Source organism: Athene noctua, chromosome 4 (genome assembly GCF_965140245.1).
Source record: "Athene noctua chromosome 4, bAthNoc1.hap1.1, whole genome shotgun sequence".
Taxonomy (NCBI): domain Eukaryota; kingdom Metazoa; phylum Chordata; class Aves; order Strigiformes; family Strigidae; genus Athene; species Athene noctua.
This window is the reverse complement of record NC_134040.1, coordinates 62,688,800-62,713,344: the sequence shown is the minus strand read 5'-3', so window position 1 is coordinate 62,713,344 and position 24,545 is coordinate 62,688,800. Positions and strand designations below refer to the sequence as shown.

Here is a 24,545-nt window from a genome sequence, read left to right as displayed (position 1 = left end):
AAAGAAACTCCTGTATTACTTGGGAGGGGGGGCTGAATATGGGGGTGAGGTGAGACCTCACAAGAGGGGATACCTCATGAAGAAAAATATTATCCAGAATAAGGGGATAAAGATGAGCTTTGTGGAATGTGTAACTGCTGTGCTTCAGGGGAAGCATAAACTTGAGAGCGGTGGCATGCAAATAGTTTAGATTTAGATGCAATGACATTTATGTAATGCTAGTATCAATTCTGGGAAACATAATGCATAACAATAGGCATTCAGAGGTAGGAAATATGTCACTTTAGCATTTAAGATTGCTAACCACTCAAATTGAATCAGAGTTGATTTTCTAGTGCCATTTTTTGAGTTTCTGCCAAATAGTTTTGAGTCTTTCAATTTGTCACCTGTTTTTTTTCTTCTTCTTTTTTTTCAGCATAGAGAGGAAGGTAGAGTTTTGCAAGAACACAATTTGTACCGCCTTTGGTTTTCTCCCCCTTTCTTTCCTTAGCCTGAGGACATCTGTCTTACTGCTGAAAAAAGTCTACCAGGTGTTTTTGCTGTTAGTTATTTAAGAGAAATGCTGTTCAGAAGCCATTATTGTTTGTGGCATTTAGGGTTCAGAAAAGTGTGTGATGGGATAGGAATGAAGGGAATAATAAGAGCTGGGTATCAAAAAGACCCCCAAACTACAAAACCCAACAAAACTATTAAAATCAAATATATAGGATATTTGTCAGAAAGCTCCAAATGATAACTGATGAATGCTTTGGACTCTGTATTGCAGATGGTGTTAAGTATTTATAGGGATATCTTGCCTCTGTTTTGAGTTGCATAAGTACTTAATTGTAAACATCTCTTCCTTCCAGTTCTTCCTTACTCTGCCAGTCCTTGCCAGACTGTTGTATGTTCTAGCTCTACTGTGCCCAGCACTGGGTTTCTGTTTAATCATAAAAGCAAGTTGCAGGAAATGCTTCAGCATCAAGAAACAAGTTGTTCTTTTATGCAGCAAAGAGCACTTGGGTATTTCTGGATTCCTGAACAAGCATAGGCATCGTCAGCAGCATGCTCATGCTTTGGGTTGCCAGCCCAAAAAGTGCTGCTGGCTTCTTCAGGGAAAATTCTGTAGCTGGGGTTACGTGGGAGGTGGCAGGATAGGTCTAGGAGGTGGTGGTATGGGTTTAGAGGTGTCTCCTGGCTTTCAGTCTCCTGACAGATGTGTGACCACCCTGGATTTGTAGACCCAACTACATATTCCAGTTTCTTTCTACCCAGTCTCAGGGTAGGGAGCCTGCCACAAGATCGCTGCTGCTCTCCCAACCTCATGGCAATGGTAGCAGCTCATTTCCCTCAGGCCTTTCAGGCCATTTTGATAGGTTTCACTTGCTGGTGAGGCTGTTATAATGTGATAGAGTTAAACTGCTTTGTAAAGAAAGTAGCAACTTCCTTGGGTTGATCTCTGTTCAGCAATAAATGCAGTCTAAAAGCAAAGTGTTGGTTAGAGAACACCCAAAAAATGCCACTTTGGCCATCCTCATTTCTTTTCTTTACACTGGGAGGAAGAATAAAGGTTGAGTTGTTGCAGAAAGGCTTGGACTAAAATAGAGCCAAAATCTAAGTCATCAGAGGGGCAACTCTGCAGTACAACAGAGCTGAGTTTGTTTTGCCAGTCATCCTGTGAGGAGGAGGAAGTTGAGATCCTCACCATTAACCCCAGCTGGACATTACTCAGGACCACCCATAGCTGTCTTTGACCCCTTTTGCTGTCTTCCTGCATGCTAGAGTGTGATATTCCTAAAGCAGCCCTTCCAAGGGGGGGATCCATGGGAAGATTGCTCCAGTCGAGTTTATAGAGGAACCCAGAGTTACTCCTGCTATTGCTGTTCTTGAGTGTCACAGTAACTGTGAACTTTTGGGAGGCGATCGGTGGGAGGGTGCTGTTAAGCTCCCAATCTTTCGCATTGATTGTACCAAAATCTGGATTCAATTTATAAATCATTGAAATAATCTCTCAGTGTTGCATTGAAGATTCAAGAAAAGTAAGTTGAAAACCCCAGCAAAACCTCAGAGTGTATCTTGGCATTAAAATCATGAGATTAAAAAACACTCCTTATTTCTAGGGCTTGACTCATGTTTTTTGAATGTGTGAGGGTGGCAGTACTAGCTCCTATGGTCAAGTAGCATTATAAATATTTCAGGACTTTAGGGCACAGAGCTGTACCAAATATTTTTCTAGTGTTTGGGTTTTTTTGCTAATTCCCAAAACAAATTATTGCAGATCTCTAACAACCTTGGTTGCATGCGTAGTTAAACAGACAACATGTTAAATATCCAAGTTTATGAAAAAGGTGCATCAAATCCAAGTATTTAAATTGATTACGTAGTGACTGAAGTGTTGCTGACTGTCTAAAAGCTGTTTTATTGGGACATAGGGTATGCAGTTTCATGTATATGTGGTAGAGAAAAGTGAATTGCAGGGCAGCTGGCTTGCTAGAGGCCTTCAGAAATAAACAGTACGTGGCATGTGTGGTAGAATTTGACCCTGTTAGGAAAATAAGTAGGGCAAAGTGGCTGGTTATTAACAGTGGCTCCAGCTTCTGGTGGCAGCTTAGGCAAAGCAAAAGAAAGGCGGGGGGGGGGAGGAAATCAAGTGGGATTTGAATAATTCTTCCTGCCTGCCAGGAAGCCCTTGGTGCCCTGAAACTCGTTCAGCCAAGTCGTAAATGAATTCTCTGGCAGATTGCACTCTAGGGGAAATATTTTTCTATTAGTTTTCATGAGGCATTGCAAGTTGCTGCGAGCCCAGAGCATTAAAGGGCGGAGGGGGTTCTCAGTGGAAGTGTGTGGGAATGTGTTGCTCAGGACTTCATTGGACACTGGGATGTGGGGTGCTGTGGGCAAGAAGCTGGCATGTCACCCTCCGTGCCATGGCGTCACCTGTGGTGTGTGGAGGAGTGGGTGCCACAGAGCATTGTCCTCATGAATTTCTTGGATGTGACTTGCCAGAAATGCTGAACGAGTTTCCTCTGTGCTTTAAAATGAGAACTGAACTGCTAATTTGCTTTCTCTGACTACTGAACGTGTGGGTGTGAACAAGCTGCCCAATGCCCTGTTCTGTGCAGTGGTGAAATAATGAGGTTGAGCACTATGGGTGCAAAGTGGTTGGTGGTGGGTCTCTTCTGCCTGCAGTATATCCAAGTGAAAAAGATGGAGGATGAATACATACACTTATTTCTGAAATTTGTGCATCATGAGTGTGCTGAATCCAAGCTGCTGTGCTATGTGGAATAAGCTCTTTAATGAATAAAGCTTTGAGCTTCCTTTGTCTTTCAAGAATTCCTGGACCAGCTTCACTGGTTTCTTCTGATCTGGGGGACACAAGTGTTTAGCCAGTGAAAAACGCCTATTACTCCAAAAGGCTTCTTTGCTTGTTGTGTTTGCTGTTGTTTTAACAAGTATATAACATGTGTGGGGAATCCTTGGAAGTAGGGGATGGAGCATGGCAGGCAAGATCCTGAGGAAATGTCAGAGTAAGTAGATATGCAGATAATAGTAACCTGAACCTCACTTGAAGACGTGTAGGAAATATATTGCTCGATTTATAAATTTGTAATACTTTTAAAAGGCACTAAAACAAAGGCCTTGGAAGAAGGTACAGAAAAGGTCTGTCTCGTGTTGCATAAGTAACTGCTGGGCCCAGTCATTGTAAATTGTATGGGATTGTAATATAGGTAAACTCGTGATTTCTTTTTTCTGAAGAGGAGAAATAATAATGTTTACAATATGTACCTTATATCTTCATATTCTATTGTTTAAAATGAGGTAACTGAGAGCAGAATGTAACAAACGTGTAAGCACAGTACTCCAAAGTTATCATTGGGTCATAATTTTGGTTGGCCATCTGCATGTCTAATGCATTTACTTTGAAAACTGATTCTCAGTGTAAGAATGGGCTTTATATTGTAAATTAAACTAGCTTTTGGATTTTTAACTAACACATTGTGGGGAAAAAATGGAATTAATATATTCCCCTTAAGTGAAACTCTAATATATTTTCCTTCATTTGGTTCACTGTCTAGATACAGGAATATGACAGCTGGCATGATGCCTCCTTTTTGAATTGTGCCATTTAGCATTTCTGGCAAATGGATACATGTGGAAAGCTGTATAGCGACAAATCTGTTTCTCATACCTTTTGTTGTCTGTTTTTCATCAGATAAAAAAATGTTACTACTCCTCGAACTTTCTTCCTTTGGCTCACCCAGACAGTAATTTACTTGAGCATTTCCGGTATGTTGTCTCTGGGTACAGAGCTTGTGCTTTCCATCATCTCTGCTGTGTTGCAGAGCTTCTTGGGGCTAGGATACCCCAGATTTGCATGATGCAGGTAATTGGGACAATGAAAACTTGTGGAAGGGAATTTATCCTGAATCTGAAGCAAAAACTGAAGCAAAACTTAGAAAAATGCTTCTCTTTGTGTGTTTGTTGCAATTCTGTTTCCTATATATCTTAGCAGATTTTCATAAATTTCCAGGTCAAACAGAAGTCTGCCTACAAAGAGTTACTGCTTACAAAAGAAAAGCTTAGGCAATCCTGTTTTTTCCACATGTTAAAATGTATTTTCATGCTAGTAAATGAATATTTTCTTAACTGATGAATAGAACCTTTGTTTTAAAGAGAATATGGCATAGAGCTGATTGGTCGTTGAGTGAATATTTTATATTTCTTCCGACTGCATAAAGAATTTTGTGTTGTTTGTGAGCAAATACCTGATTCTAGTTAACTGTGCTCATCATGCTTTAATATCTAAGCAGGGGCTGGATTTTGAGCTCTCGGACATGCAGGTATTGAGATCCATACACATGGTTTGGAGCAGTTGCCTGCTGTAACCAATTACCATAATCATTTCACCTTCTACTCCTTTTCTTCTCCACTTGGGCACTTAATACTAACTATGAAAGCATAAATATTTCAGCTTGACAGATTACAGTTACAGCTTTCTCAGGTCAGAGGACTCACCTTCGGCACACAGATGGACACTGTAGTTACGACAGTGCCTGGAGGAAAAGCAGGCAACCCTTCTTTTCTGACAGCAGATGGAGAGTCATCTAACAGTTTCACTTGGCTAACCTACTTTAACAGTTTATTTATTAAAAAATGCAGTGTTGAGTCCAGAAATTCAACATTTTGCTGGGTTTTTTACTCAGTAAATGTTTCTTTACTAAAGCCACTTTTTTTACTCTCCCTTCTTGCTTTAAGTTACTTTTTGTTCTCTTTTCCTTTCTCCTTCATAGCAAAGCTGAAATAAGAAGGTGGTTTTGCAAATATGCTTGTTTTGAATGCTGCTGAAACTGTAATTTGTTCCCCTTCTTGTCTCCTCTCCTCCAGTTCTTCTAGGACTTGGAGCTCTCCTCAGATGCCAAATACTTTCACACTGGAAAAAAAGAACATCTTAGATTATTTGAGTCAGGCTATAAAAAAACCCCCAAAAAGTCAACACAGAAAAAACAAGGACCAAAACACAGTCACACCCTTGAGGGGAGGATGAGGTCTTGTCTTTCAAGCTCTTCCTCATCAGCAGTTCGCTGAAAAATTTAATTTGGTTCTCCTTAGAAAATGTTTTGAGTTATTAATGGACTTTGAAACTTTCTTTAGGACACTGTTTTCTTTTGTCAAGAATGTCTTGAAGTCCTTCAGAAGCCAATTTGTAAGTTATTGCAAGAATTAAACACAGGCTCATGTTGACGAAAGTGAGGTTTTATGTTTATTAGGTTTTAACATGGATGTCAAAAATGTGTATGTGTATGTCTCTGCATGTTTATTTTAGTGCTGCGAAATGATGAGGAGAGAGATGTTTTAACACTAAGCTTTTGTTCAAAGTACAAACTGACCCCCTGCCAGCAGGACTGGAAGCTGTCATGCAAGGCCTTGCTGAAAGAGAAATCAGAGGTGATTTCCTTAGTATAGCTTCTCAGTGATGCATATCAGCTCTGAAACAGAGGTGGTAACAAGTATCTGCAGGGGTCATGCCTTAAAAATATTTTCAGCACAGCACTATTACCAAAATCTTCAGGAGCTGTGTATGTTTAAATATATAGCTGAGCGTTGCAGTTCAGTTTGAGGCAGATTTGGTCTCTGCAAGCACCCATCACAACCTTTGGTCCAGGATCAAAAACTTGCTCCCAAGAAAAGCAGTATCTGTGCTGGCACCTTCCTGGGGAAGGTATGGCTCAGGGCATGTCCTGGAGGGCAGCTTCATTCACGCAGTGGTTTACTATGGCCTGACCCTTGTCCTACCTTGCAGCATTGCAAAAAATGGTGATTGCTAAATTGTGTTTGAATTTACTGTGAAAATCAATGTGGTTTGTGTGTTTTCAAGCCCCTTCCCTCACTGGGATCTCAAACAAGGAGTGATGAATTTTACTGTGAAATTAAATACCACTTACAAATGAGTGGCAAAGGCCTCCTTTTTCTTTTTTCCTTTTGGGTGATATTGTACATACCTGATGGAAGCACAGTGTTTGTTAACTACTACATGAAGCAGCAGTGGTCTGCAATATTTCATTGCTTTGTTCTGTTCTCACTTTGCTCTTTAATGTCAAGTTTGCATGCAGGTAATGCCATTGCTATGGGCCAGCCTGTCCCTTGTCCTGCCTGACCCGGGTTTCTGTGGGCACACCACGTGCACACTGCTGGTATGGGCAACCCTGACCTTCCAGGCACAACACTTGTGCTCTCCCTGCTTTACCTCTTCTGCCTGCTTGTATTTCTTGTATTGCTGGCTGAGGCTGGCCCTGAGAAAGCACCCAAGCCTGTTGTTTTTTGCAATGTCTACCTGGATGCTTTTCTTATTTCTGTGTTAAAATGAGGCTTTTGTCTGCACTTGAAGAGCAGTGAAGACTGAGGCTGTAAATCAGATGGGGAGTCTGTAAATCATAGTTAAATTCAGTTGCAAGCGCAGTTTGTGTCACTTATTCACTGTAAATTTTATCTCTGTTCAATCTGAGACCCTTTGCCAAGCACCTATGGCATTTTTCACTGCCATGGGAATACTTGTGCATATCTGGATTTGGCAGAAGCATTAACTAAATCCCATAATTCTTAAAACCCTAAAGCTGTGGCCCTCTGTCTGCTCTGTTTCACCAGAGCTGGAGATGCAGCTAAAGGTTCATTATAAAGCAGAGCTGTAACAAAATCTATAGGCAGCCTATTAAAGTGACGTGCCAGCTCGATGTGCTGTGGTTTTAAATAACTTGCATTCATCTCCCCTGAGTACTAGATGAAAGTTTAGACCCTCTCTGAGCAGCTCACACCACAGTTGGAGCTCACCGTTCAACACGTAGGCTCTGGAGCGCCTGTGTCCATTTTGGAGGCTTTCCCCTATCGCTTGGTCTTGCATTTCTTTTTTTAATCAGACTTAATTTGGTTTTAAAAAACAAAGCCCAAACTGAGAACTCTGGAGACAAAGCTCTGACTTCCTATGCCATATCTGTCTGTAGATAAATGACTGTGAGCCTTTTCATTCCTGTTCTTTACCACTCTGCTGTCTTTGGTAGAGCTAAATTAGGTTAGAGTGATTTTATTTTTACTTCCAGATGTTTCATATAGGGGAAACAGCATTTGACCAAAATTAGATTTTTGGGCAACCATACTAAAATGGCTTAACTGGATGATATTTAAAATTTGAAAACAGTATTTAAAAGTACTTAATTATACAGAACCAAGACAGAAGACTTCTCTGCTAGTAAAATTATTGTTCTATCAACCAGAAAAGATCAGATTAGTTGCAAAAATTATAAAAAAAATGTTTTCTGTTTGGAGACAGTGTTGGTGAGCTGTCTGACTTGTACTAATTTTTTCATGTGTTGTGTCCCAAAAACGAAGAGGAGCTTGTCTGGGATTGCATTTGTAATGATGTGTATTTATGTAGTTCACAACATTGGAAAATAATTTTGAGTAGTCTTGGGGTGTTTCCCCTGGCATTGCAAGTTTTGCCTTTATGGTTCAGAGAGCTCCTCAGCCCCATCTCCAATAACCTCGAGTAGGAAGATGCAGTTTTAAGTACTTAATGCCTCAACTCTGCCATTCCCCTGACCCCATATACCACCCCCAGCCCCTGTGCTACTGCCATTGGTCATCTGTTCACATGCTGTGCTAAAAGAGCAGAAAAATATACTTTGTTTTTATTTTTGCTGGGTAATAGCATCACCTTTTCAAGTAGTGTAAGGGATATGTATATCCAAAAAATTTGGTTTCCAGGAGAACTACCTGTAACTGCATTGTGTTATTAAAGTGTTAAGTTTAAATACATAAACTGGAAGCTAGAACACATTCTTATTTTGTTTTGATGAGGTTTGCCTAATCCCACCCCAGAGAGATAAATTTTCCCCCCCCCCGTGCTGGGAATTCGCTTTCACTTGTTACTGACCTGTGTTAGATTCAGTGATATAAAGGGAGATGCTATGCAGCATATCTGACCAGTAATGCTTCACTTAATATTTATTTACTTTCTCTGATACCTTCCTTTATCTTCTTGTGCACCCTTTTATATGCAGTGATCTGGGTTGCCCTTTCTTCTCAGAGCTGTAATTAGCAGACTCTGATGAATGTGACAAGTTACTTTGTTTTCCAGCAGATTGTACTTGATCGCTGTTGTTCCAACCTGCCACTTCTGCTGGTAAATTGCTACATCAGTCTTGTACTCCTCAGGATGATGAAAACCAGCCTGCCTGTGTCTTCTCTGCAACAGGGGGAGGAATGACAGCTACTTTATGTTCAGTGAGTGCTGTGGTTAGTGTTTAGGAAGTGCACGTGACGGGAACAGAGAAGCAGGGAGGTCTGGTGTAACCTTAAGCAGGTTAATCACTATACATGTTGACACTTGAATGCAAACTTTCAGCTGGAGTGGGATTTTCATATGTCTGGTTGGTATTTATTTCATTTTTTGTTTGCATTAGTATCTCGGTCTAGTCTGGGAGTAAAAAAGAAAGAGCGTGTTCTGCCGTAAGCTTTGTTGATTCAGAAAAGACTCTGCCCCCCCCCCCCCCCCCTTCCGTAGAAATGTGGAAGAAACTTTTTCTCCCCTGGTACACATCTTGTGCTTATTTGAATTTTATATGTTTTCAATTCTCAAAGGCTTGAGCTTCCCTATTTCTGTAAAGTACTGCAGGTTGAAGGAGTCAGCTCAGTTTGCTTGTTCATCTGAAGGGCTCAAAATGTCAAAATGTAACTCCCTCAGCAGTTGATTTAGTGGTATACTCTTCAGTATGAGTCATTACTACAAAATACAGCGCTGGCAGTGCTGGTCTTTCCCTTGGCACATTTACTTTGTTTAGTTAATTAGAGAAGTACTTCAGAGGTAATTAAAAGCTTTGTGAAGTTCACATTAGTAAAAAGATCCTTTAGATGGGGGACTGAGATTCTCCAAGTGCTCTGGGTGGCAAAATACCTAGAGGCACTGAGTATAGCTGGACTGTTGGCTCCCATAGATGAACAAGGGCCTGTCCCCTTGAGGAAGCTGCTTTCCTGGGAAGGGTACCCGCATCTGGGAGTTAGCGGGGCAAACACCTGGGATGGAGACTTTGAAGTCATCAGGTGACTGGTCTAAATGTGAGAAGGGAATAATTTTTGTGACTCTGACATAAGGTTGTATTTGGCCAATAACTCTTGGTCAGCTAACAAATATCTATTTATTGCTGCATAAGTGACTTCTTAGACTAGCAGTAATAGTGGAAGCTCACACACATGCATGTAAAGACAAGGGAGGGTAGGACTGACCATGTTACCCTGTTACTGCTGCTCCAGTCAATGAGTATCCTGGTGAGAGTGCTGAAGTGCCCATATTTGTCATCCTCCACAACTGCCTACCATGTTCATGCATTTATTTGGAAACATTTGCAAGACTCCATTTTCTCTCCTTTGCCTCCTCACAAGTCCCAGTTAGGATGTTGCTATTTCTCAGTCTTTAGGAATACAGGCAACATCAAGCTGTGCTCAGTGTGTGGCCCTGAAGGAGACCATGTTGCCTTTTGCTGTACTGGTGTGAACACTGAGCCTTTTGTACTGAACTCCTTAGAAGTGCAGTCATTAATGCAGTCACTGTTTCTGGACAGTGGTGTGAGGTAGAAGGGTGGTGGGGGTGGGGTGGGGGTGTTAAGTTTAAAATTATTTGGTTGATAACAGATCTGTAAGGATGAGTTGTCACCCAAGCTTGGGCTAATATCTGGCCCAAACTTTGCATAACATCAACTAGATTTCTCTGCAGAAATCTGCAGTTTGGTGTCACTGTTTTGTGGAAGGGGCTCAGACCTGTGCACTCCATATTTCTGTAATGACGTACTCAAATCTGTCCCATGGAACAGAGACTGCCAGTTGCATGAGTGTTCTTGTGGTAAGGAGCTGAACCCTGGGTTAAAACCATGAATGCCATGTCAGTTCACCTTCTAAGTAATACACATGTTGTAAGAAGGAACTTCAGTGTCTCCATTTGACTTAATAACCCTGCCAGGTCACAGGTTTCCTTGTATGAATGGGAAAATAGAAAAACCTGTAAAGCCACGCTAGCCTGATATTCCCTGCACTTCGCTGGTAAGTGGGAATGAAGGTATGTTTCTGAGAAGATGTTTTAGTTCTAAAGTTGCCAGCTTTATTAATTTTTCTGCTTTGGTCATGCTTGTTGTCCCCTCTTGCTTGTATGGTTTGCTTTTGTTCTTCATCTCTGCACTCCAAAAACCCATACAAAAGGTACTTTTATAATCTGCAAGAAGACTTGGATAACAAGTTGCTTATGAGAGAGACTGTATTTTATTGAAAGTAAAATACTGGTCCTGCTGAACTACTAAATAATAACTTTGTTAATGCAATCTTCATTTTTGGTTAAGAAGAGATTGTGGAAGATGTTAGTCTCTTCCTTTAGTTCTCGTGCTCACGTGACTCTTGTTTGAATTGGTGACTTGTAGCATAGTGCACGGAGATCAGAATACTGTGTTGTGCAAAAAAGGTATTAAATCCTTCTCCACTTAGTGCTCAGTGAGCTTTAAGGACAATCTTACTGGAAAGCTGGAGGAAAAAGAAAAGCATCTCCAACTATATTGTATGCCTTTCTTGTTCATGATTAATTTTTCATTATAATCAATTGCAAGACTCTACCTATATTAGTAGGAGTTAAGCTTGCATGTGATTGTTCCAGTTTAGCTTCAGTTATTTTATGTGAGTGATATAAAACTTCAAAGTGAGAATTAATGCATAATAAAATAATTTCAGGATCAAATTCACTTAAGATCTTAATGTTTGTAGTCACGTCAGTGCTAATGCTTTTCTTCAAAATTCTTATTCCATTGTGCTCTTGTTCTTATTAATGTATGAAAATGCTATATTCTCAGCATGCCTAAACATACTTTAGATGCTTTAATTGTTCTAAGTTGCCATTTAAATCTAGCTGCTTAGAAGATGGATAAAATACCCCTATGTCTCCTGGAAAAGTAAACCTTTTGCTGGATTAGAGGTACAAGATGTAACTGAACACTAGCAAGAGGTATGAAGTACTTCCAGACCATTCAGCCTCTGGATGCTCAGGGACATGTGCTGTAATTCTGGGGCATCCCTTTGGTAGGTTGCGTAATTTTAAGATATCTGATGCCTTCTAATAGATGGCTGGAAAGAAATATATGAAGCTGTTAATTTCAAGAAAGGCATGATGGATGGCTGAATGAAGAGCTCAGATCCCTCTGTAGCTTTTTCATTGTCCCACTGAACCTGTTTGGCTTTTAAAAAATGGTTGAATAAAAATGATATATTTATGAGGAAAAAGCTTTCCCCTAAAATTGGTTTGTTAAACAGGCAGTAAATATGCAAACAGTGCATTTTAGGATCAGAGTGATGTGAATCCTTGATGTCACCAGCTCATCTGACATGAGGATATTGCTTGCCAAAGATCACTGGCTGCGTGTTAAGTCTCATTTGCTGCTTCCATGCATGTGGTTAATCCTGCCTTCCACCTGCAGAAGCAGGACCAAGGATGCTTTTGCTGTTTGGTGATAGAAAAAGTGTGCCTTAAATGGTGGTCTTGGGTGGGAAGCCATTGGACCCTTCTGGTTCTGGGGGCCAGCCTGATTTTGTGATGGCCTCCGAGTAATACATCTTACCCTGCTTGGTGATGTTTGGGGAGGGGGAGAATGGACAGGACTGAATTATTTCTACCTTTTTTTTAATGTTTCCATAAACTAAAGGTAGAGCCTTGGCAATTTTGGAGACTGCTTTCATTGCCTGTCTCACCTCAGTATATGGGGTTTGTTTTGCTTGGTTGGGTTCTTCCCTCCATCCCAAGTTTTTCAGCCAAAAGTTGGTTTCTTTGGTCTTGAGCTGTTTTGCAAATATTCAGTGCACCACTGCTCATCAAAGTCTTCTGTCACACTGAAATGAGTTATTTGCTTATGTGTCTTGTCAAATTACGGTTTTGAATGTTTGAACGTGAGTCACAGCTGATGGATGCAGCTTGCTGGTAGCTGTGGGCAAGGAGCAGATGCTGTGGAGGCTTGCAGTTAAGGTTTGTTCTGCCATTCTCCCCACCTTGGGCAGTGGGCACTGGCATCTCCTGCCTGGTGGTGCTGACCTTGCCAGCAGTCCCAGCTCTGGTAAGCCTCCAAGCAGAAAGAATCATGAAGGCTGAGTAAGGTGTCCTGTCTTCCAGGACAGTCCTTCTGCCCCACTTTTCAGGATGTTTCTTGGATATTCTAACTCTTTTCTCTAGGCAGATGAAGATATTTTTATTGCTTTTGAGAGGCTGTGTTAGTAGTGTAATTTTTGTTGGGCTCAGATTGATGTGGAGAATTTATTTTGAGAATAGGCTTTCAGCAGTGAACATCCCTGATGATTCTGAATACCTTTTCAATTTGGAAATATTTTTCCCACCTGTCTTCTGCCAAAGGGTGCATAATCACTCACACTCCCAGCTTTCACCAGAGCCTTGCTCATGAGTGGCCTACACAGATGTGAAGTATAGAAAATTCAGTAACGCTCAGGGTAGTACAGCAAGACAGAAAGAACAAGTCATCATGGCTGTCACCAAAATTGTGGTCAGAAAGGACATTATTAGAAGGACTAGAAATTTTGCTCTTCATTTGGTCTAGTTGATGCAGAATTCAAGCAAAAGCAAGCAGAAAAAACCCAATATAAGTACTGATTTTTATTTACTTACTTATAAAATTCTTCCAAAGTGTTACTTCCAGCAGTTCTGGAAATAATACACCTACTTCTACAAATTACTTGAAATCTGGCATGAGTCTTCCTACAGCAAAATTTTGTTGTTGAGTATTCAGTGAAAAAACCTGAAGTGAGGTGCTTAAGAAGAAATTGTATGCATTTATTAGGCATAAAGGGAGGCTCTATCATCACGTTTATTGAAAGACTCCTGCTTATGTGATGGTCATTCTTAAATGGCTTTGGAGGCATTCAAGAGGTTGTATATAGGTCTTAGAGGTTTTGAGAAGAGTGTAAATCACATGGAGGGCAGTGACTACTATGCAAGAGACCAGTATTTTGTACTGTTATCAGCAATAATAAACAAAAAACCCCAACCTGCAGGCTTTCCGTACCATCTGTCTTGGATCAAGTTGGAGAAGTGAATGGATATTAGATTTTGGTATTGCATTTTTTAACCTGGAATGTTTTCCTACCTTTGTCTGTAACCAGTAGTGCATATTGGATTTTTTTTTTTTTCCCAGAATACTAGAGCAGTCTTTAGTCCTAAAATTTAAGACTGTAAGTTATTTAAATTTGTGTTTCCTTAGATGTGATAATGAAGTAGAGTTTACAATGAATATGTAGGATGGATTTATTTTCTGTGTCTTAAGTTTGAAATGTCCTGATTTTAGTTTGAGTACAGAGCTCAGAGATCATGACATACAAAGTGAGTGGGGAGAAGAGAAAATTAAAAAAAGAAGTCACCAGAGCACTAACATTTCCTTTGCAAGTCCAGGCTCTGAAGAGCTAGACACTTTCCACTGCACAGTGATAGGTTGAAAGCAAGTGATAGACTGTTGCAGGGAGTACATTTGAAGGGTTAAGTTTTCTTCATTATTTTTTTCAGAGCTATTTGATAACCAACCTTATTTATTGTTTAGTTGTGTGTGTAACTTCTGGATCTCCAGATATCCAAGTAAGAAAAAACATGTTGTGGCCTAACTCAGACTTTATGTTGTTATGATTAGCAGTTGCAGTGCAGCTCTCGGCAGCAAAACTCAGAAGACTGTTAAAATACAGCACCAAGAAATTTAGACAAAGTTCATAGTGGTAACAAGTACACTAGCATTTTCCTCTCTGGGGCTTTAGTAAGGAAGTTTCGTGTGGATTTATATTCAATCTTTAACGTCTGCAATGCATTTGACAATCGAATAGTAAGGAGAATTTACTTAAAATGAAGGTCTTCATTTTGCAGTCAGAATATTTGTCCTGAATAGCTTCCTATTTTCTCCGGCTGCCTAAAAAAAAAAAGAGCTGATAATCTGCTTGTGGTCTTCTCACACAGGTCCCCAACAGAGATGTCAACTGCCTTTTTATTTATATAGATGGGGGTGCATATAAAATAAATATTTATATGCATATATTCTTTAAGTAAATATTTATGTATAACACCATCAATAGTAATATATTCACTGTTTTACATATATAAATAAGTGTGTACGTATATATATAAACCCCACACCTGGAGTTGTATAAACAAATTATGTAAAAGTGATGTTTAAAGTCAAGTAAACTAAAACAGTGGAGTGTGTGTATATATGTAATTCCAAAATGGAAAATTAAATTTGAAATTGTTATATGTTCTCGTGAGCTTTATTAGCTTGCAATAAAGATCTTTGTGTCTTAGCTATAAACAGCTGGTATGAATTTATTAAACAATGTGCAACTCCTCTAAAATGTGTTTCTTGTTTTCTGAGGGTTTTTTATTGGCCTTTTTTCTGCAGTATTTTATATTTTGGGGTTTTAGCCAATAAGTGTCTGGCTTAAAATAAATATCTGCTATAATATTCCCTTGACGTATAAAAGGCAAGATATCCACTAGGATTTACTAATGTCTGTTTGACTTCTTTCTGCTAGAAGTTTGCGTGGACTAATCCTGGGGAGTTCTCTCTCCATTGCATTAAATAAAGGCACGTACATATAGGACTGTTATTTTGTTGATCTGGAGTAGGTCTCTGAACCATCAACTATATTGGTCATAATTGGTTTAATTGTTACTTTCCGTGCACATCGGAGCATGCTTATTTATCTTAAATGAGTTGTCCTCTTCCACATCTTTACAGTTGCCTTTTTGTTCCACATTACTGAAGGAATGTGCCATAAGTGTTAGTGCCTTTATACTTAAACTGTGAATCCTCTGTTGATATAGCATGATTGAGTTGGAGAAGCTTCTGCATCTTGATGCATTTCTTCTGCACTTTATCCTTGGGTGCTGAGCGGCATGCTGGCAGAAGTGTAGCTCTGAGTCCCCAGGCTTTTCAGCTGCTGCTTATAACGCTAACAGAATTTGCTCACTTTTTTTTTTTTTTTTTTTTTTTTTTTAAATGTGACACCTAAATACAGCAAAACTTTCTGTGGGGAGTGGATGTGGTGGCTCTCATTGCTGTGCTTGGGTTTCACCTTGAAAGTGAACTTCTACAGTTTTTGCAGAGTACCAGTTTGGCATGGTGTTCAGGTGAGCTGTGCTCCCTGGACAGGTGATTTGTGCCAATAAACAGTACACACAGTGCCTGAACTTGCCTCCATTTTCGTCTTTATTTACGTGGTGCAGCTTATCATTATCTCAATTATTTGAAGCAACCGGGTTGTTTCCTACATGTTCATGCATGCCAGGTTTGTTTCTGGATAGGAGAAAATGAAATGATGACTGGTGTGTCATGAGAGATTCAATATATAGTAGGCTGCATTGTCAGATGAGGTTTTGGTTCATGCTTCCCCACTTAATTGTCTCTTAGCTTTGCCTTTCACATGTGGGACTGCTTAATTAGTTGCATTGCCTTCTCAAAAAAAGAAAAAAATCAGAATACCTTTAAATGACACAGTATAACATATTATTCTATTTGTATTCCCGAATTGGATGTTCTGGAAAGCGTGGAGTGATTGCATCTTGTTTGATGCAGGAAAGGTATATCCCATTAAGATGGACTAAATCATAGACCATTAACATCTTATGAGAACAAGATGACACATACTGGGCTACTAAGGTTTTTAAGGAGATGGATGTTCAGTTAGTTGAACTAATTTTATCATCTGTAAATGAATAAAAATAATCCTTCATGTTCTGCATGTATGTTCTGCAGACATCTTCATATGTATGGCCTTTACCATATGGAAGTGAATTTCTTCTTTGGAAGAAGCTGAACTTGGTCCCTTTTGCCACTTCATATTTAAGCTCCATTAGAGAAAACTAACTCTGCTTTGTTTTGGGTTTTGTTCAAGGAGGCCCAGGCAATAAAACCTTCCAAATTGTTTATTCCAAATGAAACTTCTGTTCTGACACAAATCACAGGGTTCCTAAGGTGATGCATAGTCAGCCGTCCAAAGTCATTGCGTGCTTTGGTGGTGGAGTTAATTTGTGTTGGCCATCCAAAAAAGAACTAACCACACAACTGGGGGGGAGACTACAGATTGCAGCTCTCCAAAACTAAAGCAGCCGTACAAAGTTTACACTGCGTTTCTAGCTACATTTTCATTCCATTTCCTCTTTCTGTCTCTCTGAGAAACTAAGTAGGCAGTAATTTTTACCCACTGGCATATAGTCTCCCCGGGAGAAACCTTGGATTAGTTCTGTAAACTCTGAACAGAAGAATAATCTTCAGAGAGAAGACAGCCAGTTAAAATAAATAGGGCTCTAAAGGCATGCTGGCAGCATGAGAACACGAATGAGCTCCTTGAGAGAAGGCTTAGTTAAAGCTACTAATTTAGGGTCTTAAATATCTGCAGACATTCTGGCACTTGACTGTAAATCATTCTCCATCACTTAAGTATTTGGAAAGCATATATTATTTTGGAATTGCCCACTTCTGCTTGCAAATATGATTTCAGCCATGATGTCTGAATTATTTTTGCCTTAGTCCTTTTCACAACTTGTTTTTTGACATTATTTCTTCTCCAAATCAGAACATTAGTTGTCTCCTCTTACTCAGGAAGTATTGCTCATCCTATCTCCATGACAATCTTTCCACCTCTTTGTTCTCTTCAATGGTTCAAGTGACTTGGAAAAGCAAGACTAGATGCTTACTCTTCTTAGATGCCAACAGAGCTACACTTGTACAGAGTAGTTTCTTTATTCCTCATGCAAGGTGAGGGTGAATTTTGACTTATTTTAATAATCCTTTGAATTCTGGTGGGTGTTTCCACATTTGAATTTGTATGTCAGTGTCAATGTTTAAGCTACATGTAAAATACATTAATTGTATCAGAATTTATTGCTGTATGTAGTTAGCTGCTTTTCTTTCACACTGGCAAGTCCAAAAGCAGGGATTGTGCTTTCTAATAACTGCTACTGAACTTGTAATGATGAGGTAGTGGTGTTATGTGAAAAATTAAAGCTGAAGGCACCTTTTGTTAAGTTGTTTCTGCTTCCTTACATCCTTCCAGTGGTTGGGCTGTTGTAAGGAAAGGGGGAGTGGTAGCAAAGGTGAAACCTCCTTATGGAAGAGCAAAGATGCAGGGAAACTGATCAGTCAAGCCATGACAAGTGAGAGATGGCACCAGCTAACAGCCCTTCTGGCTTCAGCAGGTGGAAACTGTTCCTGCTTATTAACAACCTGTTCTGGGGCGAGCAAAGGAAGCTGAAGGCTGCTGCTGCTTCTGCTTCACTCCCCTGGCATTCAAGTTGATCTGTTTAGTGTTAGTTGATAGAAAAATAAAGGAACATGTATCCAAAAGGCCTATGCACTGTGCAGTTATCCTAGTTTGTAAATGTAATTTATATTTTTGGACCTTTTTCTGCATCAACCCAATTGTGTGTAAGAGTAATTTATGCTGTGTGATGCCTCTTCTGTTTTTAGCAGCTAACATCCTCTCATGCTCCTCTGTAGGTGCATAGATCTGCATTTGGTGCATGCAAGGATAGATAAATTGAGTGATGTGTAAGTGTATGCAGCAGTTTGTTTAATGTGCAAAAGCAAGTTTTGTTTGTTTTTGTCTGGGGTGTTGTGGGTTGTTTTTTTTTTTTTCTGGAGGACATTAGATAAATATTTAAGGTTGAAATGCAGTAAGAGGAAAAATTTTCAGCAGAAAAGAGGAAGGCTTGAAACCATTTGTCTTTTTCCTAAAACATGAACTCACAGGCATGCTCCACCATGTTTGTGTAGAGGGAAAACTCAAACTTTGTGTTAGTCTGACATAATTTCTGAATGTGAGACTACAGGGATACACACTCAATCACATCAAAGTGTATGTTGTTGTCGTCAGGGTTACTGCTGAGGATAAGTAGCAGAACTGAGAATGAAATGTGAGAGATGCTTTTGGGGGTTCTTTGCTGGCAAAATGGCTGAATGTTTGTGGACTCTTCACATCCATTTCCTATGGGTAATGATGAGTTAAGGGCTCGTTTAGGTCTGTTTTAGCCAAGCCACTGCTGCACCACAGCAAAGGGAGCTTCTGTGGATGGAGGGAAAGGGGTGAAGGGACCTGGGAAGACAGGCCAGGAGGCATGGGTAGCCCTGTTGCCAGGACTGGGGTGGTATCTGCCCCCGATTGAGTGCCCACAGCCAGACCAAGAAGTGTGGTTGGTACTTTGCCTTATACTTTTTTCCTTACACCTTGTCTTTAATGGTTGGTGTGATGTGAAACACCTTAGGTTACAACTTTATAAATCACTCTGGAAGCACCTTTAAAGTTACAGGAAGAAAAAGGAGGGAAATGAAAATGTACAGGAGCAAGCAGGAATACAGCCTTGTGGAGCAAGGTGAGGGCAGGGTTTCCTGGCAGTGATACATAGCAAAATACCCTGGTAATCAAAAGGATGCTTTGACCTAAGCTGATTTTGATCCCTGCTTTGTTTGGGGAAAATCTTTAGCTTATTGGCAGGACTGTCTCATAACCCCTTTTATAGCTGGTTGTGTCAGCGGTTTCCACTGCAAAACCTGTATTTGGGTTCTTGTAACTCAGCTGTACACATTTGATCTGGACTTTAAAATTGGCACATACATTCTTGATTTGGAAGCAAATATCAAGGCTGGCTGGCTAATCTGTTGGCTATGCGAATAATATTGCTGTAGTAAAGGCTGTGAGGAATATGATACAGCTCTCGGTTTCCACTGAGCACAGAGGAAGCTTATTTGCCACGAAGAGCAGGTGCTCTCATGGCGCTCTTGTTTTCATGCAGAAGTGGTAAGCTTGGACTCTTAAGTGTCCCAAACCTGTCGGGAGTCCAGACTGTAAGTTGGGTTTTTGTGGAGGTGAGGAAGGGCTTTGGTGAGCTGCTCCATTAGGCAGGTGCAGATACGGAGCATAAGCATGTCACCCCCCCACACCTTGTGTCTTGGGGCAGGTTTGTGTTCACTAAATACACTGGAAGGGTGGCTTCTCTTGCAGCGATTCACCAAAAGGGTGCTTTCCAGTGTATTTTGAGCTCTGTGTAAATTTGAGATCATACTGTTAAAATACTGGCTATTGGTACAAGGTAGTACTTTGATCAGGTGAAATGAGGCCAGGGATAAACAAGGTAGTAACAGGTACTGGGTGTAAAGATTAGCATAATGTGTATTATAGCAGGGAGATAAAGCCGCTGTGGTTTGAATGTCTGTGTGAAAAGGTGGAGTGTTATTTGATAGAGAGGTTGCTTGATTGCTTATTTTCTGATTCTTCAAAGTTCTCTTGTAACGTTCTTTTTGTATGTGGGTGTGTTGTGTTTTGGTTTTTCACTTATTTTAAATACTTTATTATAGGGAAGGATGTAAGCTTAAAGAGAGGCAAGAGTAGTAATAATAGAAAAATCACTGTGTGGTTGACTTCTGCTTTGATTGTGTATGTCTTTAAACTGAATTGCTGTAGCCAACCGTGTATCAGAAATGCTCAAGGTGTAAAAATCAAGCTGGAGGGATGTCTTAGTCATGTGAGGAAAAATAGATGGTTATGTTAATTAGAAATTAAGCAAGCTTCAAATTACATTGATTCAGAGATAGATGCACATGTTTGTGCACACATGCAATTTTCCTGGAAAGGATCATCCGAAATATTAAAGCCTGAGAGTAAAAATAAAAAAGTTACTTTTCTCGCTTTTTTTTTTTGTTAAGTGTTGGTTACTGCAAAACAAAATAATAGGCTGGCTAAAATTTAGCTCAAGAAAACAGTTATATTCCAGTGTGTTTTGGGCTATTTGCTTTTGAAAACCTGAGTTGTAGAACTATGCTGAAATGACCTTTTATACAGTTTGTTTTGAAGTTCATCCTGGATCAAGAACTGATTTGCTTTTGTTTTATCTCCATTGGAATGCATTTTAGAACAATATTTGCAGGTTTGGAATTCTGATGTTTAAAACAACAAGAACAGCAAAAAAACTTTTTTTTTTTGGTCAAACAAAACTGAAATCTAATATTAGATGGATGATTTTATTTATGTTATTAGAAAGTGTCCTGAGCATCTCTGGATGACATAGGCTGGCTTTTGGCCATGAAGCTGATTGCTGCTGAGGGGCCAAAAAGAGGTTTTGTGCTGGGGACTGTGGGAGTGATTGGCCTCAGCAGGTGCCTGATCACAAAATGTGTCCCCTCCTTGCCTCCCCTCTGTCTCCAGATGAGCTTCCCAGAGTACAGAGACATGGAACTTAGTAGGAGGAAACATTTCTGGTTTGCCAATTTTGTAGCTTTGAAGTCTGCTGTGTAACAGAAAAAGTAGTAGTCGTCATGTCTCCCCCCCCCCACCCCGTGGTTTTGTTTTTTTTTTTTTTAAACTAATTCATGCTTGATTTTAAAAACTTGCCTCATACTGTAAATACAAAATTAAAATAGATCATTTGTGGTGCTTAGAAGTTAGTTTGACTCATAGGTAGCCAGTTTTTTAATGCTGTATTATTCTGCATATACATCTTGTTGCATTGATAACATGTGTTTGCACGAGTATGTTTAATAAAGTTATGTTTTAAAGATACTTTTTTCCTAGTAGGAATCAAGCATTAGGGTTTTTTTGCTGTTGCCATCAGTTAACTAGTCTTTTGGTATTTAAGCATAAGTAATGCTGTAGTTCACTGGTGTCTGATGCCAGATAATTTTACTAAGCTAAAATTAAATTTGCAGTTAAAGAACAAAATCACTCATACCGGCCCCCCCAAAAAAAACCAAACGCTGTACAAAAGTAGTAATGATTTATAAATACCATTTCAATATTTCTTATGTATCAGCATCTACATCTTTTTATATCTTCTGCATTTGCTGGGTTTTTTAAAGTCTAGGTGAAAAAATTAAATATTAACTGAAGTCAGTTTCCATTGTGGCAAGGAATATGGGGAATGTTTCTTTTAATTTTGTTCCAATATGTACTCACTTTTGCATATGTAATCCCTGGTATGTATATGAATTTATTGTTTGTAGTGATATTCACAGTTACAGAGTCAAAACTGAGGCTCCTATGGTATAAATATGTCTGCAGTTTGGAAAAGATCGTTAATTATTTTTAAGTGTTCTAATTTCTCCTGCTGTGTTCAGGGAAGATGTTTGTATATACCTGTTCTTGTGATCTTATTCCTCTTTCAACTGTGGTAAAACTCTGCCCTTGTAGCTTCAGTCCCACTTCATTATCAGTTCTTCACAAGCCAAGGATGCTAGCTGGTACTCTTAAGGGAAGACTTGTGCTCTGGCTGAGATTTCCTAGAAGTATCAGCCTGACGTCTCTTGGTTAGTCAGGCCTCTTATCCAAAATCAGTAGGTGTTACTTGGAAGTCTTACGCACTGTATCTAGATGAGGAGATTAGTGCTCTGGCATCCCTCTGCAGGTGCAGTTCTTCACACTCTTGTCCAGTAATTTGTTTGTTCAGATGTGTCTGTGACAGCTTGACCTATAAGGCAGATCCAGTCCCCTGCCTGCATGGCAGGTCTTGTGGACATAGCTGGGGGTTCATCATGCTTCTCAGGACCTGTCTGCTTTTTTCCTTATCTCTAGGGTGCACTTTTCAGCCATATTTTTAAGGGATTTGCAGCCTGAGATTTTGCCGAAATGATTTTACATCTGCCTTTCATGTGTGCTTGCAAAAAGTTTCATGCTCAGTAGGCCAGGGTGAACCCTTGAAAATCAGGTGATTAGTTGTGGGTGGCTGTGTGCTGGCCACCAGAATCAAACAAAAAAGTTTGTTGTTGTTTATTTGTTTTATTTTACACTTCTGTTGTTGGTAAGGCCCCCCATCCCTCCATGAAAATAGTTACCCTGAAGCCTGCTTTTGAAGTCTTACTGCTGAATGTGTGTAGGTTGCTTTTTTCTTTTTTCATCACAAATTACAGTGTGTGAGCATCATGCGTATTTACATATGTTTGGAGAAAGCTAGATTTATATTTACTTGGGGAGTCCAGTCACAAAGCACAGCGATCCATTTGACCTTTTGCTTTTAGCGCCCTTACGTTCCTTTCCCTTTTCCAGACCTTGCTGACAAATGTCAGCATGCTGTAACATATCAGTTTAGGGATCTGTTTATGGCAGGTTCCACCCCTCACCCAAAGGTTTGAGGAGCTTCCCTATAAATAGCTAGGTTGGTCATAGCTTTCTGTATGCTAGAGCAGTTCCCTGATCTGTGTTTTATAATAGCTGGGTCACTTAGCTCAGAATTTGGGTATAAATACCAAATTTTGGAGGAATTTTGTCTTTTTTGTTGAAGGCTTTTGTAAAAGGATGTATTTTACATGTTGTAATTCTTACAAATTTAGCAAGTCTGAAAGTTTTTTTTCTGAAATCAGTCCATCTCCTTTTTCCATCATCTTTTCCTTGCATGGGACTTGCTCTGCTAACTTTCCCTTGTTGGCACCCTTCAGTTTCAACTCTGGTTAAAACTGCTATGTTGATCCATAATGCTGAAGGACTGGTCACTATTTTGAATCTGAAGAGATGACAAGTCTTCCTACATCTCAGGCATCCCCTTTCACCAGAAAAATGCATTTGTTAGTATAGGATTAACACCAAATGGAGGGATTTTTCTGGTTTTGTTTGAATCTTTGGCTATTGTTTTTAGTTGCTAAAGATTGCTACTGCAAATGTCTGTGGGAGACAGACTGGTGTTGAAAAATGCCAGCTGTGATCCACTGAACGTGAAACTTCCTGCTTTCAGTCTATATGCTGTCAAATGATACACTTTTGGAGTGCTGCGTTTGCATTTGTCTTGCAGCATTAGGCAGTACTTTTTCCTCAAAGTATTTGTCTTTAGATGCCATCCAATACACATGCACAGCTGTCATGTGTTATGGTCTCTGAGATTTTAGGAAAGCTTTAACCAAATCAAGTAGGCTGATGGGACACTTACCACAGGTTTACCAACAAGTGACTGTTCATACACAAATGCAAAACCTGAGTCACTAGTATTTCATATATTATTACCCCTTTGCTACAGACAGTGTTCAAGACCTAGCCTGACTTCTCTTGGTGAAGTGAATGATGTGGAGACTGCTGACTCTACTTTGTGGTTGGTCATTGTCAAAAGGAACCACAGGGAACCAAAACTTCTTGGTCTCTACTGAATGAACTAAAATAGAGGCAGTTAAAAAACAACAGAGGTGAAAGCCTTCTTTCTGCCTCCCTTAGAGAAGTCACATGCTAGAGCACAATTGTGGCCCAAGGTGAACTCCACTTTTGGAAATAAAGATGAAGTAATTCTGCTGTTTGCAGCATCTCCCTAAAAATGTTATCAGTTTCTTCAAGGAACAGCCTCATGCTTGCAGTCAAAGGAGAGTTGGGAGATTTTTGTATGCACAGCACAAGCAGTTACAACTTCTCAGCTGTGATAGGAAATACATCTGGAAACAGAGAGGGAATTTGCACCATTCAGGACAGCTCTTTGCAGCCAGCTATAAAATGATTAGCAGATTGAGAACCAGGGATATAAATCAATGTGTAGATCTTACCATGTGTTGCTTTATTTCTATTTCTGTTCTTGAGAATGAAGCTAGTTGAAATTCAGTGGCATCAGATGAAAAGATTAATTTATTGTTCAGTCAGGGTCAATAATGTGAACTTTACAAAGGTTTCTGCTGCAAGACTGTTTCATTCAAGTGGACCAAAGGCAGTTGAGCTGAACTTTGGCAGTGACCTTGATCAAAGAGGCAGACTGCTCAAGAGACCTTTCTTATTCTGGTCTGAATATACTGTGGGTCACTGGGGGCTGTAAACCTACTGAGAGAAAGGCAAAACAAAGTCCTGTAACTGGTCTGTCTGTGATGCTGAACTTTTGACTTATTAGTAGTTGCAGCTGGGGAGAAGTCAGCTTCACTTAATGAAGTCTTCCACATATGTGACCAGTCAAATACATAAACTTTGAAGAGATTGTTTAGACGGAAAATCTAGAATGGAAAAAGCTGGTTTACAGCCTTTGTGTCTCCTCTTGTGAGAAAAGTTTCGTATAT

At 39.8% G+C, this 24,545-nt stretch overlaps 1 protein-coding gene across 13 annotated transcripts in view; it reads left to right on the top strand.

Annotated features, from left to right (window-relative positions):
- Nucleotides 1-24,545, top strand: part of PDLIM5 (PDZ and LIM domain 5) — a 130,929-nt gene that overhangs the window by 16,314 nt on the left and 90,070 nt on the right. The gene's annotated exons all lie outside the window — the stretch shown is intronic.